General features: G+C 37.4%; 1 protein-coding gene across 8 annotated transcripts in view; it reads right to left on the bottom strand.

Moving 5' to 3' along the window:
* The window catches only part of LOC120240623 (BEN domain-containing protein 5), a 1,403,952-nt gene that overhangs the window by 942,441 nt on the left and 440,282 nt on the right, over nt 1-21,229 (bottom strand). The window lies entirely within an intron of this gene.

The raw sequence follows: 21,229 nt of genomic DNA, 5'->3' as shown, positions 1-21,229 counted from the left end.
CCTATTACGGCTAACAATGGCCCAATAGAAAGGGAATATTTTTCTAACTCACACAAAGGTTCATTAGGAGCAAGCTGTAGCCCTCATACTGGGATAAAGGAATGGATATCACAGTATTTTTATCTCCCAGTATATCACAGTGTAATGGGGAAGATATATTAATAAACATGGAATTTTATGACCAGGCCATAAATTTTATTGTAAAGGAAAGTCCAAGATGCTATGAGAATACAGAAGAGGAGCTTCTAACCCAGTCTGGAAGATGAAGGGCAACTTTCTAAAAAAAAAGTAACAAACTGAGCCCTAAAATGAGCAGATGTTTAAGGAATGCTTTTACGTAAGGACAGGGAGTGATAATTTCCAGAGAAAGGGAACAATTTTGGGGAGAAAACCTAGGAAAGAAATTCCACTGCATGTGAGAGGAAACCGCAAGCATCACTGTTGAATAAACATTAAGGTTAGAACCCAGAGATAAAGGGAGAGAGGAAAGAAAGTAAGCAGGGACAGATACTAAAGGTCCTATTCAACTAGGAAGCTTATTTCATTACATAAGGTAAGAAGTAGGAGGCCATTGAAGGAGATAAAGCAGGAAGGCACGTAAGATTATATTTGAATTTTATAAAGATCTTCTGAAATGGGGGAGCATTGTGTCTAGAGCTTTCATATAACACCATTAGAGATATTTCAAAGAATAATTTGTTAAGTAATCCAATTTGAATTTTGAATTTTCAAAGCAGAGAGTAAAAAAATAATACCCATAGAAATATGCATACGACTCTTACTTTGCTAGGCATGGATGCCAAGTAGACAGACATTCCTATCAGTGATGCAGATCTCTTTTCTGAATGACTTTATAAAGCTCAAGCTTGTTTCATATAATAAAAACGATAATCGAAACATAAATTTTAATACAATAGGCTATATTTCCACAGATTCCATTTTCATTACTCCTGCATAAGCCATTATTTATGACAGTGCATGTACACCTAATCTTGATGTTGTGAAGGTGACCCAGGCATGCTAGGTGGAAAATGGAGCTGAGCCAGTGAAAGCATTTACACATCACCTCAAGTGAGTATTACAAGTTCAGCTCTGCATGAAGGGCACTTTGTACTGTGAAGAAATAGAAGACTAAATTCAGGACAATGAGACTACTAAACTGACATATCCAGTACCAAGGCCCAAATTCCATTCTCAAAGGAAAACATGCCCAAGAGGGAAAAATAATATGAATTCTAAACTCTTTGGAGATCAAAGAAAACAAAACAAACAAAACAAAACAAAAAAAAATCCCTGAGTATCACCACAGTGGAAATGTGTGTAATCATAGTAATCATAGCAGGGTCACAAAACACAATATTTAAAAGCTGAATTTTCAGATGACACCAAAAATGTCATTCTTTTCTTCCTCATGCAGGTTTTTGCTGAAATGATCAAAAGTTCGGTGGCAGGAGAATGAGGATCAAAGAAGCATAAGGGCAAAGGAGAATGAGGGTCATTCATTATAATTCATTCATCCAGTAAACATTTACAAAGCTTCAAGTATAAGTGAGGTGCCATGCTAGAAGTTTTCTTTCACAAGTACTATCTCATTTAATAAAAGAAAGGACTACAGTCTTATTTTGCGGATAATAATACTAAGGCAAATGGAGAACTCATATTTACTTTTTCTTTAAGCACAAAGAATACCTTTATCAAAAAGAGGAAGACTCAAACTAACTAAAAGTATTCAATCTAACTACATTTTAATGACTTTTAGAATCATTTAAACCATAAACATAAACAGAATATTTTAAAAGGCAAATATACCATGGAAAATGCTGCTACCTTTCTTACCAACCTAATATTGAATCAGATTTAATTATGTAAATTTCTCCATTACAAAATTTGTTCCTTTCTAGCAATTTACCTATATGGCTGTTGCACACTGAGTCATACTACTTATTTATTCATTCAATCATTCATTCCTTCTAGAGATATTTACTTGGTGTCTATAATATGCCAAGCTCAGTGCTATGGACTGAAGTACAATGGGACATCTGCTGTCAAGAGATTCACAATTTTCAATGGAAGTCAGACAACTAAACAGATAATTATCCCACAAATTGATTAAGTGCTATGATATAAGGATGGTCAGGGGAGCTGTGTGGAACAGTCAGGGTATATACTTTTAGTCTGGAGGTCAATGCATCGACAACAACCCAGGGCCTTCGTAACTATAAACAAAATGCATTTAAAAAATTTTTAAATAGTTTACTGTCAAGTTGGTTTTCATATAAAACCCAATGCTCATCCCCACCAGTGCCCTCCTCCATGCCCTTCACTCCTCTTCCCCTCCCTCCCACCCGCATTAGCCCTCAGTTTGTTGTCAGCATTCAAGAGTCTCTCATGGTTTGCCTCCCTCCCTCTCCCCAACTATTTTTCCCCTTCTTCCCCTCATGGTCCTCTGTTAAGTTCCTCCTAATCCACCAATACATGCAAACATATGGTATCTGTCCTTCTCTGCCTGCCTTATTTATATCAGCATAATACCCTCAAGGTCCATCCATGTTGCTACACATGGCCAGATTTCATTTTTTCTCATTGCCATGTAGTTTTCCATTGTATAGATGAACCACATCTTCTTAATTCAAGTGTCCATTGATGGACACTCAGGCTCTTTCCATGTTTTGGCTATTGAGAGTGTTGCTATGAACATTGGGGTACATGTGCTCCTATGCATCAACACTCCCGTATCCCTTGGGGAAATTCCTAGCAATGCTATTGCTGGGTCATAGGGGAGTTCTATTTATTTTTTGAGGAACCTCCACAATGTTTTCCAGAGGGGCTGCACCAGTTTACATTCCAACCAACAGTGTAGGAGGGTGCTCGTTTCTCCACATCCTCGCCAGCATCTAGAGTCCTCTGATATGTTCATTTTAGCCACTCTGACTGGCGTGAGGCGGTTTCTCAGTGTGGTTTTGATTTGTATTTCCCTGATGAGGAAGGATGCTGAGCATCGTTTCATGTGTCTGTTGGCCATCTGGATGTTTTATTTGGAGAAGTGTCTGTTCATATCTTCTGCCCATTTCTTTACTGGGTTGTTTGTTTTTGGTTTTCTTCTTCAATATTACTTTGGCTATTTGGAGTATTTTGCGGTTCCATGCAAATTTTAGGATAGTTTGTTATAGTTTTGAGAAGAATGCTGGTGCAACTTTGATTGGGATTGCATTGAATCTGTAGATTGCTTTGGGTAGAAATGATAATGTATTTATTCTTCCAGTCCATGAGCATGGAATGTTTTTCCATTTCTTTCTGCCTTCTTCAATTTCCTTCATGAGTTTCCTATAGTTTTCATCATAAAGATCTCATATCTTTGGTTAGGTTTATTCCTAGGTATTTTGTGATTTCTTGTGAAATTGTGAATAGATAAGTTTCTTGATTTCTCTTTCTGTTGTTTCATTGCTGGTGTATAAAAATGCAACCAATTTCTGTATGGTGATTTTGTACCCTGCAACTTTGCTGAATTCATGGATCAGTTCCAGTAGGCTTCCAGTGGAGTCTGTTGGGTTTTCTAATGTAGAGTATCATGTCGTGTGCGAAAAGTGAAAGTTTGACTTCTTCTTTGCCAATTCTGATGCCTTTTACTTCCTTTTGTTCTCTGATGGCTGATGTTAGAACTTCCAGCACTATGTTAAAGAACTGTGGTGAGAATGGACATCCCTGTCGTGTTCCTGATCTCAGGGGGCAAGTTGTCAGTTTTTCCCCATTGAGGATGATGTTAGCTGAGGGCTTCTCATAGATGGCTTTTATGATGTTTAAGTTAGTTCCTTCTATCCCTACTTTCTCAAGGGTCTTTATTAAGAAGGGATGCTGTATTTTGTCAAATGCTTTTTCTGCATCTATCGACAAGATCATGTGGTTTTTATCTTTTCTTTTCTTGATGTGATGTATCACTTTGATTGATTTGCAAATACTGAACCAGCCCTGTAACTTAGGAATGAATCCCACTTGATCTTGGTGGATAATTCTTTGTATGTGCTGTTGGATTCGATTTGCAAGTATGTTGTTAAGGATTTCTGCATGCGTATTCATCAAGGATATTGGCCTATAGTTCTCTTTTTTTTGCTGGGTCTCTGTTGGACTTAGGAATCAAAGTGATGCTGGCTTCATAAAATGAGTCCGGAAGTTTTCCTTTGATTTCTGTTTTTTGGAATAGCTTGAGAAGAATTGGTATTAATTCTGTTTTAAATGTCTGGTAGAATTCCCCAGGGAAGCCATATGGCCCAGGGCTCTTATTTGTTGGGTGATTTTTGATTACTGATTCAATTTCTTCACTGGTTATGGGTCTGTTCAGATTTCCTATCTCTTCCCATGTGAATTTTTGTAGTGAGTGTGTGTTTAGGAATTTGTCCTTTTCTTCTAAGTTGTCCAATTTGTTGGCATATAATTTTTCATAGCATTCCCTGATAATTGCTTATATTTCTGAGGGGTTGGTTGTAATAAGTCCATTTTCATTCATGATTTTGTCTATTTGAGTGCTTTCTCTTTTCTTTTTGAGATGCCTGGTTAGAGGTTTGTCAACTCTTGGTTTCATTGATCTGTTCAACTGTTTCTTTGTTTTCTATATTGTTTATTTCTGCCCTGATTTTTATTATTTCTCTTCTCCTATTGGATTCGGTGTGCTCTTGTTTCTCTCCCTCTAGTTCCTTTAGGTGTGCTGTTAGATTTTGCAGTTGTGCTTTTCTCATTTCTTGAAATAGGCCTGGAGTGCTATGTACTTTCCTCTTAGGACTGCCTTTGCCGCATCCCATAGAGTTTGAGTTGTTGTACTTTCATTTTCATTTGTGTCCATGTATATTCAAATTTCATCTCTAATTGCCTGATTGGCCCATTCGTTCTTTAGTAGGGTGTTCTTTAACCTCCATGTTTATGAGGTTTTCCATACTTCTTCCTGTGTTTGATTTCAAGTTTCATAGCATTGTGATCTAAAAGTGTGCATGGTATGATCTCAATACTTTTATATTTATTGAGGGCTGCTTTATGTCCCAGTATGTGGTCTATCTTGGAGAATGTATCATGTACACTTGAGAGGAAAGTGAATTCCACCGCCTCAGGATGTAGAGTTCTAAATATATCAGTCAAATTCATCTAGTACAATGTGTCATTCAAGTCCATTGTGTCTTTAGTGATTTTCTGTTTAGTTGATCTATCCATTGCTGTAAGTGGAGTATTAAAGTCCCCTGCTATTAACACATTCTTTTCCATAAGATTGTTTCTGTTTATGATTGTTTTCTATATTTAGGTGCTCCTATATTTGATGCATAAACATTTATAATTATTAACGCTTCCTGATCGATAGACCCTGTAATTATTATATAATGCCCTCGTTCATCCCTTGTTACTGATTTTACTTTAAAGTTCAGTTTGTCTGATATAATTATAGCTACTCCAGCTTTCTTTTGACTTCCAGTAGCATGATAGATATTTCTTCATCCCCTTACATTCAATCTGAAGGTGTCCTCAGGTCTAAAATGAGTTTCTTGTGAACAGCAAATAGATGGATTTTTTTTTTTTTTTTAATCCATCCTGCTACCTGATGTCTTTTGATCGGGGCATTTAGTCCATTTACGTTCAGTGTAATTATTGAAAAATATGGGTTTAGAGTCATCGTGTCCTTTGTGGGATTGATTCTTGTGGTGGTGTCTCTGGTATCCTGCGTTCCTTGCAACATTTCCCTCAAAGAGTCTCCCTCAGGATTTCTTGTAGTGCTGGTTTAGTTGTGACGAATTCTTTCAATTTTTGTTTATTTGGAAAGACTTTTATCTCTCCTTCTATTCTGAACGATAGGCTTGCTGGATAGAGGATTCTTGGCTGCATATTTTTTCTGTTCATCATATTGAAGATCTCCTGCCGTTCCTTTCTGGCCTGCCAAGTTTTAGTACATAGGTCTGTCACCACTCTGATAGGTTTCCCTTTGTATGTTAGGGCTCTTTTATCCCTAGCTGCTTTCAGAATTCTCTCTTTGTCCTTATATTTTGCCAGTTTCACTATGATATGTCGTGCAGAAGATCGATTCAAATTCCGTCTGAGGGGAGTTCTCTGTGCCTCTTGGATTTCAATGTCTGTTTCCTTTCCCAGACTGGGGACATTCTGTGCTATAATTTGTTCAAGGACTCCTTCAGCACCTTTCCCTCTCTCTTCCTCTTCTGGAATTCCTATGATACGGATATTATTCCGTTTGATTGTATCGCTGAGCTCTCAAACTCTCCTTTCATGTTCCTGGATCCGTTTATCTTTTCTCAGCTTCCTCTTTTTCTATAATGGTGTCTTCTAAATCACTTATTCTCCTTTCTGTCTCTTCAATCTGTGCATTGGACGCCTCCATTTTATTTTGCATCTGATTTATAATATTTTTTTTAATTCATCACAACTATTTTTAAGCTCCATAGTCTTTGTAGCAATGGTTTCTCTGTTGTCTTCCATGCCTTTTTCTAGCCCAGCGATTAATTTTATGACTTGTTCTAAATTCTTGTTCAGTTATGTTGCTTATATCTGTTTTGAGCAGTTCTTTAGCTTTCAATTCTTCCCGGAATTTCTTTGGGGGAGAGTTCTTCCGTTTCATCATTTTGGCTAGCTTTCTATCTCTTGTTAGTTTTAAAAGCGTTTTATATGCTCTGCACATGTGAGTGCCACTGTACCAATGAAAGTTCTCTGACTGTCTAGGGCCTGTCCATTCAGAAAGTGTTCTTTGAATGGTGTCTCTTGGTCTCTTTTGTTGAGACCTTGGTTATATTATTTTCCTACTTGTAGTGGTATTTGGGATTCTCTACCATGTGTAATTTGGCTTGTATTTTGAGGTAGCCGTGCCACAGTTGACAGTTCCACTCTGACACGGTGAAACTTGCTGTGAGCTTTCTCCACACTGTGTGTTTTCTAATATAACAATGATGCCAAAGCAGACCTCAGAGCTGTTGAGGAGCTATGGTGGAGAATCCAGGAATCTAAAAGGAATCCAACAATCCTTTGCAAAACAAAGATAAGGAAAAGGTCCAAAGCAGGTTCTTGTCATCAAGCTTCCATTCTCTTTCCTTTTCCCCATGAAAAATCTCACCCAAACCATATTTAATGAGCAACTGCTATGTTTCACAAACTATGTGCCAGGCACTGATGTTATAAAGCTGAATAAGCAGAAATGTTCTGCTTTCATGAGTTTGCAATCTGACAGGAAGGACGGAAGGACAGAAGGAAGGAAGGAAGGAAGGAAGGAAGGAAGGAAGGAAGGAAGGAAGGGAAGAAAGAAAGAGAGAGAGAGAGAGAGAGGAGGGAAGGAAGGAAGGAAGGAAGGAAGGAAGGAAGGAAGGAAGGAAGGAAGAATCTGCTATAGTCTTTGAAAAGATTGCTACGTTATGCCACTCAATATCACTAAACAACTTGACTTCTGCACACCCTTGATATGACTTTGAACAAGTTATTTCACTTTGTTAGTCCTTGGTTTTCTCAACTAACAAATGATAATAGTATTTTCCTTATTCAGTTCATAGCATTATTTTTGAAATCATATCAAAAGAACCTTGAAACTATAAAGGTACGTAAAAATATAATGATTTTTGTTATCCTTATGATTGAAGGGAGTCTCTAATTTATTTAAAAGTATTAATCATAATATATTTTAAAATAAATGGAATTATATTGCTTTCTAATACTTGTTACTACTAATAGATCAATAAACTATCACTTAGTAAAGATCATTTGGAGGCTCACTTAAAGGCACAGATATAAAGTATTTGTATTGATTTGTGCAAGTGGCTGCTTCTGAACTATTCAAAAGCACTCAGATTACCGAAGGACTATAAACAATATCTCTTGCAAAGAGCTTTATATCATTATTTGCTCTACTAGGGCTAAGCTTGCAGAGAACATGCAAACATTGGCCAAATACTTCAATTTTCATATTAATTTAAACTTTCCACCACTTTAGACTAGAAAATGGTAGTGATAAGCCATAGTAGAAAGAAACATAATCTTTCCTCAGAATACCAAACCTGAGCCTTGCCTCTACTACATGATGCCTTGATCTTGGGTGAATCCTTTAAATGATACTCAGTTTTCTAATCTCTAAAATATGGAAGTTAAATATAGCCACAGGACAAAAAGCTATGAGGATTGTTAGATAGCACATCTGTAAATGCTTTCCTTTTAACATACAGAGCAATTTTAAGTTGCTAACTGATATTAATATTAGTTTTAGTATATATATTTAACCCTATTGAATGATTTTCAGAAGAATATTTTTTTACTTGATATCTGAGTTTATCTTATTTTATAGATGAAAACATTAAAGGCATAATGCCCAAAAACATAAGCATAAGCCCAAAAAAAAAAAAGCATAAGCCCAAAAAACAGCACAAGATTAGGGATATAAAATGTGGATTCTATTATTGTTTCTGCCACCAGTGGCTCTGAAGCCCTACGGAATCACTTCCCTTTTTTGTACTTCAGGATCCACTTTTGAAAACTGAGGTAAACACACTACTAGATCACTTATATAACAAAGGCATCAAAAATACAACTGTGATTTCCTCAAAATGTTTTACCAGGTCCAAGCCATATTAGAGTCCAAACGAAATTCACCGATCCAAATGAGACTACGCAGATTTGATGAGTCTATGAAGCTGAGCTTAGCAAAGACTAAAAGTCTAAAAATCGGAAGCATGGGGGGATAGCTAAACCGTTGAAGGACAGACATTTCCAGAAGTTAAGTTTTTGTTTTGTTTGCTTTTTAGTCTAGCCCCTGTGGCTGTTGGGGTAAGAAAGTGAATAAAAGAGGGTGGAGGTATTTTAAAAATACATCTGAAGTGTGGACATATAAGGTCTTGCTCAACCTCTAAGAACTTGAACAAAGCACAATCTACTAATCCCTTGGTGATGTTAGGTCAGTGTTGGATAGAGGGGACCTTGTAAATCTATGAATTCCTCACTCTTTATTCTAGGATCTCCCAGAGGCCATAACAACTTGCTCATTGCTCCTGCATGGTAATACTTGACTCCTTCTTCTTGTTATAACTCTTTTTTCCCCTGGATGCTAAACACATGGTGCCCAGAGCTAGGGGCTCTCAAGAGCTTATAAAGATGTACTGAGACTTGAAAAAAAATTGGCTCAAAGATAAAACAAACTTGAAAAACCAAACTTGTAAATCAGAACTAAGTAGCTACAAAAATGTCAACTAGCCAACTGAAATTCAACTCAATTCTTTTTTTGTTCAATGTTTACTTATTTTTTTAGGTGGGGGGCAGAAAGAGGGAGACAGAGGATCTGATGTGGTCTCTGTGCTGACAGCAGAAAGCCTAATGTGGGGCTCAAATTCACAAGCCATGAGATCATGACTTGAGCTGAATTTGAGCGTGTAACCAACTGAAACACCCAGGTGCCCCTCAATTCCTTTTAGAGGTATATACTAATTTGATTGATTTGATTTAAGAGGCCAGTACATTTTCATATTTAATAAGGTAAGTGGTAGACCTAAAAAGTAAGAAACTTTAGGGCTTTCAAAAGTCTTAATAAGGTCCTATCTCTGGTTTCCATCTTCATAATCTGGACAGGGGGCAATTGTCATGGAGGTAGGAAGTATCCTTTCTAGACTAATTAAGTCCCCAGTTTCTCCCCACTAACCTTTATCCCACCCTCCTCATTTGCACATTCCCTTTACCATAGGGCTATAGCACTAAATGCTCAGTAACAGCATAGAATGAGTATTGCAAAAACTGAGAGGAGCTCTTAAGTCCCAGAGAAGGGCTATAGTAGTCGAGAAAAGATTAGTACTAGGGTAGGTGAGAACTCAGTATATTCATTTGTTTGTCCTTTCAGCAAACATTTAGTGAGCATCTTGTATGTGTCAGGCACTCTGTTAGGCATTCACTGTCATATGAATGATAGTCTCCCTACGCTAAAGCAGATTATAGTCTAGAGGGGAAGCCAATATACATGACTAAATAAGTTAAGATATAATGAGATTAAGTGCAACAATAAAAGGATATTAAAATGTTGAAATTACACAAGAGAAGAAATCATTGTCTGGAGAATCTCAGTGGAAGTAACAGCAGGACTTAGAAGGAAAATGGAACTTGGAAAAACAGGGGATTTTTCCAGGCAGGATAAATTATGTAAACAAAGGATTAGGGAAGGCAAAGTGCTTGCTATCATATATAAAGAGGGAGCAATAAAGAGACTAACTTGGCTGATAGCACTCAGTGGGTAAAGCAAAAGCCATCAGCTAACTCTGTGGAAATCAGCCAAAAGCCTAGTTTACTGGCCATTTTTCAGTTGTATTATGAGGACAGATCTAGCTACTCTGTATCTTCCGAGATGCTTGAAACTCTCCACTATACCCCTTTTCTTCATCATACCATTGCAGTGAAGAGACATCCAGAAAGCCTGCTCCTTTGCCTGAACTGCTTGAACAAAGAGGAAGAGCCGCTAGCTGGGCAGAGGGAAAACAAACAGTTTGCTAGAGTGGAAAAACACCGTGGGTCTACATCAAGTAATCTGCTCACTGTGAGTTTTAGCTTCCATCTCCTTCCTTGGTGGTCATAGGTCACTCAGGTGGTTTCAGGGATTCTTGACAGGTTAGCAAAAATTATCAATGCTGGCTTAATTCTACTATGCCAGATACACTGTGACACAAAAGACACTCTGCTTTGCACTCTTTACACAAAAGACAAATCCTCAAATTAGACCTACTATGGGTTAGAAATAACACAGAACAGAAAGAAAAACTACAAATCACTTATTTTAATATTGTTATATTTATAGATGGGGAAACCAAGGCTCAGAGAAGAAAAGGGAGTTGGTTTAATTCACATAGTGAGTCAAGAGTAAACTATGCTTCCTCAGTCCCTTTGCAAGTACTCTTTCTTTCCACTCCCCCAGACAGTTAGCATTTGTTCTCTGCCCAGTAAAGAAATACCTTTCCCTATAAAATGTTCAATACAGAGAAGAAAGCAAGGTATATTTCAGAGGCAAAGTGGTTACACAGAGATGTACAGCAAGGCATGGGGGGTCATAGCACTGGACTCAGGCTGCAAAAATCAACCCTGATCATCTAAAATTCCTCAATTAAGCTTAATCTTAGGAGTACTTAAGCTTTTTCTCATCATTAATAGTGTCCCATTAACCCTTAGAATGATGATTTCAGCTATATTTTCCTAATAATCAGTAACAAAGATCATCCATCAATTGGATAGTATGGTAAAAGTGGTAAATCTATCACCGGAAGACATTAAGTTTGTCAAGAGATCTTACTGAGGCAGAAAGACACAATGGAACAAGCACTAGATTTTGGATCTAGTCACACCACTACAGTTTACTCTATGTGTGGCCCTGGACAGGTCCCTGGAGTCCTTTGTGTCTTTGCATGATTTCCCCACTATAGAGCCCTGAGTTGTGAGGATTAAATAAGCAGAAGTACCTAAGGAACTCAGGCCAATACTTGGTTTAGCATTGGACTTTAAAAATATTAATCCAACTATAGACTTCTTTATCTTGGTTAAAAAACAAAAAACTGGTATTTGTTTGGTTCTTTTAAAACTAGCCCACGTTCCCTAAATTTAAGAATGTGATAACTAGGAACTGAAATAAAGGGAAAAGAGCAGATCCTCAATATGTGAATAAGGCTGATTTCAATCCTTCCATTTGACTGATGTCAAGTCAAATTAATATAATGTAAAGTCAGATAATTTAATCTCACTAATGAATCAATCATTCAATATAGTTATCTTGCAATCACATACTGTTAGCATTGAGCACAAAAATGAATAAAGCATAATCCTTGCATTCTGCCTGAACTCACATGTAACTTCTAAGTGGGCTCATGTCTTTTTCATGGTTATACATCCCATCCAGTGCCTATCTAAATACCAAACAGCAAGAGGCTCAGTCATGCTAGACAGGCTTGGGATAATGATAAAATTATCATCATCACCCTTATCATGAAGACAGTACTAACCATTTCCTGAGTGCTCACTATGTGGCAGGCACTTGGCATGCATTCTATCTTTTAAAACATCAATGCTGCAAGGTACAAGTGGATTATGCATCTTCTACAGCTCTACCTTACCTCATCACCACAGTACCCACTCAGCACGCAAGTTTTGGTAATCTAAGCACACATACTCAGCTCCTCACTACTATTAATAATAGTGAATACTTGCTATGTTCCAGGTTGTATTCTACACATATTACTTACATTTACTCATTTTATCCTCACACCAATCTATTAGGTAAGTATTATTCGTATCCTCATTGTACAGAAAGAATAATAACTTCCCCAAGATCACACAATTAGCAGAGCCTTGATTTGAACACAAGCAGTACGAAGCCAAAGTCTGTACTCTTAATTACTCTGCATGTCTGAAAGGTGATAGGAAGAGGAATCACTAACCTAAAGCCATCTGGGGTTCTGGGCATGAAAGCCTGGTGGTAGATGAGGTTCTTATATCTGGGTGCAAGCCTGACCCCAGTAATATGCTAGAATATCTGACATAGGGCCTTAAAAACGAAGTCCACATGTTCACTGCAGTCACAAAGAACATTTTTTTTTTTTCTATTATCAGACATACATTACGGTATTTCTTCTTGACATCCTCTCTACCTCTCTCTGTCTGGAATTTTCTTTAAAGATACTTCTACAATAAGTTTATCTTTACCACTTTTTTGTAACATCATAACAATTTATCCATACCTTTATTATAGTACCTATGACACTATCTTATAATGAATGATATATTCATCTTTCCCACTCAATTCTGAGCCCCTCTTGGGCAGAAACCAGTCTAATTCACTCTAATAGCAAACTCAGAGACCACCAGTAGCTGGGATAAGACTAAATGGTCTAATAAAAAGGGTATGGGCTTTGGATTTAGTGAAACCTGATTTGGGCCTGGCTCAATTATCTGCAACAACATCATACTGAGCAAACTTATTCTTTTGTTCTCCCATCAATAAAATGAAGATATTAGTATCTACTTTGCAAGGTTGCCATCAGGAATAGATTTATTCATACAATTGATAGTTAACTCAGTGTCATCTATATGCCAGGGATAATTTGGGGTTCTAAGAATATGGTGGTAAATAAGAGAGACACTATCAATACTGCTTCCTTGGAATTTATATTCTATTGGAGGATATAAATGATAAATATATCGACAAACAAGAAAAATCTGATTTAAAAAAGTGCTATACAGAGAATTAAAATAGAATGATATAATGGGCTTAGGTTATGTACCCATAACTGCCCATAGCTGCTTTAGAATGATCAGGGAAGACTTTCAGAAAACATGACCTTTACTGAGAGCCACTGATAATAAGGAGCAGAGAGAGACACCTGGGCGGCTCAGTTGGTTAAGCACCCAACTCCTGATTTCAGCTCAAGGCTTTGAGATCAAGCCTGGCATAGGGCTCAGTGCTAGATGTAGAGCCTGCTTAAGATTCCCATTCTCACTCTTCCTCTGCCCCTCCTGCAAGTGCTCTTTCTTGCTCTCGCTCTCTCTTTCAAAAAAAAAAAAATAGGAGCAGGGAGAGTGGAGCAACGTTTCAGGCAAATAATTTTTTGCCAGGCCTTAAGGCTGTAATAAACTTGGTAATTATGATGAAGTGAAAAAAAGGTATCATGTCTGTAATATGGTAGATAGAGAATGATATCTGCCCAGATACCACAGGCCTCAGATCCTACAGAGATTTATAAGCTGTTTTATTCTAAGTGTGATTGGAAGTAATGAAGGATTTTCAAATAGACAAAAGCTTGATTTGAAGCATTAAAAGAGACTAGCACACTATCTGGTTTGTGATCACTTGATTCATGGTAGCTATTCCTCTCAAAACACTGATTATAATTGTAGGATATAAACTAGTATTGGTTCTCCCAGAAATTTATTGAAATAAAATATTGCTTGAGTGACAGCTATGTGTAGGTCATTAAACAATGCTCTAGAAGTAGGAATTGAGAATGATGCTCCAAAAGAGCTGACGAAAGAATATCCCTCCTTGGTCTTATAGTGTCCTTCTCAAGCTAACTCTCATTCTTTGAAGAGATATCAAGAAAGGCTAGTGCCCTGTCTGGCAGGATTGGATAATCTGGCTGAGGCCTGTGTCTACTTAATAGAAAGTTATATCCTGTCAAGAGACCTGAACAGAATCCAAAAATAAACAGTTTAAATTCAAATCATAAAGTTCAAGGGAAGAAAGACTGATCCAAAATATTGTTTCCATTGATTAATCTAACTTTGATGAGAAGAAAAGCATCTTAATTTTAGGTCATAGTTTCTGGTGTTATTATTATTACTCATTAAATGATTTCTTGCTAAGTAAGGAAATTATTTTTATTTTTTTAAGTTTATTTATTTTGAGAGGGGGAGAGAGAGAGAGAGAGAGATTGCAAGTGGGAAAGAGACAGAAAGAGAGGGAGACACAGAATCCAAAGCAGGTTTTAGGCTCTAAGATGTCAGCACAGAGCCTAACACAGGGTTCAAACTCACAAACCATGAGATCATGACCTGAGCCAAAGTTGGACAATTAACTGACTGAGCCAACCAGGAGCTCTAATCATTAATTAGAACAATATTCCTTTAAAAATGTTGTGTGTTTTTTAAAGCTTAATGTTTCACTTGCCTACTGAAAATGGCTTTGCACTGTCTTCAGGATAAAAACCAAATTCATGGTTTTGACAAAACCCTTCATGACCTGAGCCTGCCTCATTCTGCAATCTCAGCTCTCACATTGATCAGACACATAGCCATGATAAAATGGTTGCTTGATATGTGCTATTCTAAATGTTCTATATCATTTATTCCTTAAAACAACCCTGTGAGAGAGATCCTCTTAGCAGCATCTCCACTTTATGGATGAGGAAATTGAGGCACCAAACAGTAGTAACTCACTAGAACTAGTAAGTAGTTAAGCTGATATCAAATCCTTGCAGCTTGACTCCAGAGTTTATGTTCTTAACTAGTGGGTCCCACAGCCTCATGAATTACTCACTATTATCAGGGGGTCCTCTTTATTATCAGACATCCTCTTTGCCACTTCTGTGCTTTATGTTAGAAAAGAGCCCTTTCCCTCTTTGGAGATTTATCAAATTCCTTCTCAACCAGCTAAAACACAACTGCCTTTCTGAAGCATGCCCTAATCTCTCCAGATAGTATTAGTCACTTCAATCTTGATAATCTCATTTCATTTTCTATGTACCCAATTATAGTACTTGATATTTTACATTGTATTTGTTTATGAAAGTCTCTCCTAGAAGACTATAGACTCTTTAAAGGCTGAGACTGTTATCTACTTTTTAATCTATAATTTAAACCTATATAGGGCGTCCCATAGAGCACTGGCCAGACACACACACACACACACACACACACACACACACACACACACACTTCAATTTCTGGGAAAGATGACTGCATCCTCACTAACCATATCTCCAATGAAAAAAGGTGCTTTGACTTAGAGCAAAACAGGACCTTGGGGCACCTGGGTGGCTCAATTGGTTGAGCGTCTGACTCCGTTTCAGCTCAGGTCGTGATCTCAGTTTTGTGGGTTCGAGCCCCACATCAAGCTGTATACTGACAGTGTGGAGTCTGCTTGAGATCCTCTCTCTCTCTCTCTCTCTCTCTCTCTCTTCCTCTCTGTCTGCCCTTCCCCTACTCACACTGTCTCTTTCCCTCTCAAAATAAATAAACTTAAAAAAACATTAAAAAAAAAAAGCAGGACCTCAGAGGAAGGACTATCCTGGTGATAAAGAGAACAAGGAACACGTAGCTTAGAATAGAAGACCTGGGAATGTTAGAGGATATTTTCTTCTTGTAATTAATCTCTTCTCTCTCTTCTATGCAGTAGAAATGATAAACAGGCCTACAATAGCCTCTTATTCAGGCACCAAACTAAGGGTACCCATGAGAAAGAAGCACGAAACCAAGCTTGCCTCTACTTTACCTACATCTTATGTAAAAGGGAAAAAGGAGCCCTCCCTGATCACCAGGAAGAAGGCCAGACAGAAATTAGCACTATAAGCCTCATTAGGAAGAAAGAGTGTGTCACTGGCCCCGGCATCTCCTAGAGAGGGACTCCACAGAAATCTAGTGTGGCAGAGTAGATGGCTAAGGGAAGATCAGACTCCTGACTTTCAGAATTAGTAGCTATTCAATAAGTATCTATTAGGTGAACAAACAGATTTTTGCTGAATAGCAAGCCTTTGCTTTCACAGTCTAGGGAGAAAGATTTTATCAACTAACACTATCTTACTGAAAATTCTATGTTAATCCATTACAACAAAAATATAAAAAGAACAAACTACAAAATCTAGACAGTCTGGTCTACTTTTGTCCTTGATTTTATATTTGCATTTTGTATGTCTAGGAATGCTCACTTCAGAGATCTTTCACACAAATAAAGACAGAAACTTCTAAACTGTGACCAGAACAATGCATTGAAAGCTATAATATAAATCTCCTTTGATTAAGAAAAGAAAGTAAAAAGGAGTATCTAATCATTTATGTTTACTGACTGTTGGGAATCTCCTCTCTTTGGACAGCCAAACACATAACTAGATATGTGGGTACCAAAGATACCAGATGCCAGTGTCTTTGCATCCACTATGGAGCATCAAATTTAAATGCATCATTTAAAAAAAAAGCCTCATCACTAGTGACAAATCAATGTCTAGAAAGAAGTCAAATAGCTGTTCAGCAGAGGATAACAAAGAGTTTGGGATATACAATATGACAGAGTTATTTCTGTGAACATCAATTACAACAGGGCAGCAGTTATTATCTCTGTAAGAGAAATATTTATTCTCCATGTCCAACAATGTGCATAGTACCTAACTGACCAGTAATAGCATTTTCTGTGCAATCTAGGAGTGACTTTTTAAAGGTAAAAGTGGTAGTGAAAGTATATTTTCTTAAACCAAGTCAGGCAGCAGCCATATATATTAGAAAACAAAATATATTTTAATTTGTACATGAATTGAGAAGAAAGCAATATTAGGTTAGTATTATTATAGTTGGAAATGATTTATCCTTTCTTTAAGTAATACTGGTTGAGCAACAACTATGTTCCAGACCCTGTGCTAGCAACCAGAAATACACAAATAAAACCTGTCTTTGACTACCAGAATCTTCCAGGGTAGACATGCTCTATGCAACTAACTTTTCTTCAGTGTTTTCAGTCCTCAAAGAAAGAAAGGATCCAGGTATTAAGAAAGAATACTGTTCTCTTTCTCTATGCTCATTCCCCAAGGCCCTACTAAGTGGCAGGTATTACAGACCTGTATCCTATAACTTAGTCTTACCCAGTCATCAAGCCCATGAGCATATATATGAAGAGTGCTTTCCATACCAGAGTGGGATATAGAATTAAGCTTACAGCGCTGAACTAAGTCCTCAGTGCTCAGAGCTTGGAAGCAGGTACCACTTATTCATTCATTAATTGGAAAGCATTAACTGAGTTTTTATTAGGTGCTGGGTCCTGAGTTTCCATTTACCTAAAACTTATATGCCTTTTTTCTGACCCCCACAGGAGCCAAATTCATTCCATTCAAGTTATGCCAAGCTCTTAGTTTTCACTTTAGATACCAGCAAAAATCCTATGAGAGTGAAGTCCTACTTTAACCCCACCACATTTGATTGGGGTTGTAACCATACAACTCTCATAACTCCTGTCCATTCATCACCTCAAGGCATTTGCCACTGTTCCCTCTGCCTCATCTACTATGTAGAACGGTTCTAATACATAACTTAAGCCAGAATAGAGACTGCTAACCATGAAATATGCGAATAGTTTTGCTTCAACCTAGAAGTACTTTTAGACCTGCCCTACTCAGCACAGAGCAAGTATTTGAGATGCATTTCCAGCTCTTCGTTATCAATAATTAGACCTCTGGCCACTGGATGAAAAGGGGTGTACCAGTGGCAGCAAATTTGCACCGTGAATCCTGGCCTCAAGTTACAACTGATTGACTGAATTAAACTAACCATATTTTCTTCAGTAGGAAATAAAAATTAGGAGAGACAGCTCATCTCTGGGTGTGCAGCCCCTCACAAAATGATTGATTTTAAAGATACTGAGGAATAATTTTGTTTAGAGTTAATGACCAATATGATGCAGAAGGAAGATTATAAAATAGAGAGAACTATGGGGTTTTGTAGGGCCACCACATTTTGTCATAGGGAAGAAGCACAGAAAGTCTGTCTCAAGGATTAAACAGAGAACAATAACACCTGAGTTAAGGAACAAAGAGAGTGTCTCATAAGTTTCAAGATCCTTCATGAGATGTGGTTATGCTTGGGGTTTATGAAACACTTTTGTATCTTTTAATAAACTCCTTTAAATAAACTTCCACTCAAGCTAGTTTGGTTCCTGTCACATGCAAGCAAAGAATTGTAAGTAATGCAGCACTTCTGTATGACTTAGCCCCACAAAGATGTTAGTGTCTTTAGCTGTTCCACACTCCCACCTATACCCTAATGACAAGCCTCTGAAGTACTAACATAATGTAACCTGGCTCGTTCATTCATTCATTCACTCATTCACTCTGCAACAGGTACTCTGCTAAATGAGAGACAGATGACTAAAATATAATCTATGTCCTCATATTACCTACTGCTCTATAGGGGAGATAAATATATAAGGAGGCAATTATAATATATAATGACCGGGGTTAGAAAACTAGTGAAACATGCAGCATGGGAAAACAAAAGATGTAGATGGTATCCCAAAATTTAGCCTGTCAGGAAAAGATTACCAGAGTGAATGACATTTATAAGATGAATAAGAGATTGCTAGATAAAGAAAAATGTAAGGGGGAAATGATATTTCAAGTAGAGGAAATAGAATGTAAAATTAAGGAAGTTAGAGATCTTATAGTTGGTAATTAGGGAATAACAGGTAATTCTCTGTAGTTGGAGCTTTGTATGTGCAGGTCTAAAATGGAGGGAGTAAGTGGTAGGAGATAAATTTAGAGAGGTAGACAACATCTAGGTCATAAAGAACCTGTATACAAAGCTACAAATTTCGACATTTTGAATGCTACAGAGTCATTGAAGAATTACGGACTGAAACATTTAAAAATCAAGTTGTTATCTTAGTAAAAACTTTGTCAACAATTTGGAGGATGGACTGCAAATTTTGGAGCAAGAGGCAGTAATGAGAAGAAAAAACTATCAACACAGGAAACCTAGTAAACCAAGTAAGCCAGTGAAGAAGAGGTAAAAGCCTGAAATTGTAATAATGGAGTTAGAGGATAGGGAATGTTTTTGGGAGATAATGAAAATATAATCTGGGAGACTTGATAAATATTTAGATATTGGGATGAAATAAGGAAGAATCTGTAAAGACTCATGTTTCCATACTGGATGATAGCTGGGAAGATGGCACCCCGAATGAGACATGGTATATAAGAAAAAGAGCAAGTGTAGGGAAATCTTGAGTTTAGTTTTAGATCAGTTGAGTTCGAAGTATATGTGAAATGCCTAAGTATACATGCGTAGTAGGCAGTTATAAATAGGGGTATAACTCCCAGCAGACAGTTAAGGGCTTAGAGATAAAAGATTTGTGATCTTGCTGAAGCTCTGAGTGTATATGAGGACATAAAAGGAAAGTGCATAACATCAGCAGAGGTGGAGATGAGAGAACAAGCCTTGAGGAATACTGGTATTTATGGAACTAAAGGCACAAAGGCATAAAAAGAGCATAGCATGATTTGGGAAATGCAAACCCACTAAGATGGATGAAACCAGGGTAGGGTAAGAGAGACGTATGAGAGGAGACTGGAAAGGAAGACAGGGCCAGGTCATGGAGGCTCTTCATGTTATGATATTTGGCACATAGTCAGGCTCAATAAATATTTATTGATATAATAAGAGATTGCTGTTTGATTCTGTATATGATAAAAACTATGGAACATTTCTTTTTTTTTTTTTTTTTACAAATAGTTTATTGTCAAATTAGTTTCCACATAACACTCAGTGCTCATCCCCACAAGTGTCCTCCTCCATGCCCATCCCCCCCTCCACCCCACATCCATCAGTCCTCAGTTTTTGTCAGCATTCAAGAGTCCCTCATGGTTTGCCTCTCTCCCTTTCCCCCACCATTTCCCCCCTTCTTCTCCCCCTTGTTCCTCCGTCAAGTTCCTCCTAATCCTCCTATACGTGCAAACATATGATATTTGTCCTTCTCTGCCTGACTTATTTCGCTCAGCATAACACCCTCAAGGTCCATCCATGTTGCTACACATGGCCAGATTTCATTGTTTCTCATTGCCATGTAGTATTCCATGGTATAGATAAACCACATCTTCTTGATCCATTCGTCTGTTGATGGACACTTAGGCTCTTCCCATGTTTTAGCTATTGTGGAGAGTGCTGCTATGAACATTGGGGTACATGTGCTCCTATGCCTCAGCATTTCTGTATCCCTTGGGTAAATTCCTAGCAGTGCTATTGCTGGGTCATAGGGGAGTTCTATTGTTAGTTACTATGGAACATTTCTAAGTAGGAATTTTACTTTATTGAACCAAATCATCATCATCATCATCATCATCATCATCATCACTCCCCTTATATATGGTTTGGGTGTTGCTATTAAGAGTTTCCATGATTCCTTCATTTAGAGCTTGCAAGAATTCTCTAAAATAGTTTTTTTTTTTTTTAATATTCCATTTAAAGGTGTAATGCTCAGGCTTACAAGGGTGAAGTAACTAGCTAAAAGCTAGCACAAGAAAATCCTCAGAGTCTCAATCTTCTGACTTCCAGTTCAGTGCTCATTTCAGTTTACTACTACTACCACTCTGAAATAGTCTAATAAAATCACATTGTGTTTTAGCATTGGAAAAACACTCACATGCATTGTCATATGTGGTAATATATGAGTTCACATTGGATAGCATATATTTCTGGTTTGAAAGACTTCCTGGGACTCAGGACTTTCAGTGTTAAATCTGTGAAAGTCCCAGACAAACCTGAACAAGTTGATCACCCTACAGATTTACTATCTTCCTGAAAAAGTGTAAATATAATAAAATGATTAAAAACATGAATTCTTACGTCAGACTTCCCAGATTAAAATCTTGGATGTAATTAGAAAAAATAGATTAGAAAAATTATGCAGCATTCGGTGCAACAACAGTCTCATTTATAAAATAGAGGTAATAAAAATACCTGTAGTTTGAAGATTAAATGAAATGATATATGTAAATAC

The sequence above is a fragment of the Hyaena hyaena genome, unplaced genomic scaffold (assembly GCF_003009895.1).
Source record: "Hyaena hyaena isolate Hyena2069 unplaced genomic scaffold, ASM300989v1 scaffold_257, whole genome shotgun sequence".
NCBI lineage: Eukaryota > Metazoa > Chordata > Mammalia > Carnivora > Hyaenidae > Hyaena > Hyaena hyaena.
Note: the sequence above shows the minus strand (reverse complement) of the source record. Positions and strands in the feature narration are given on the sequence as shown.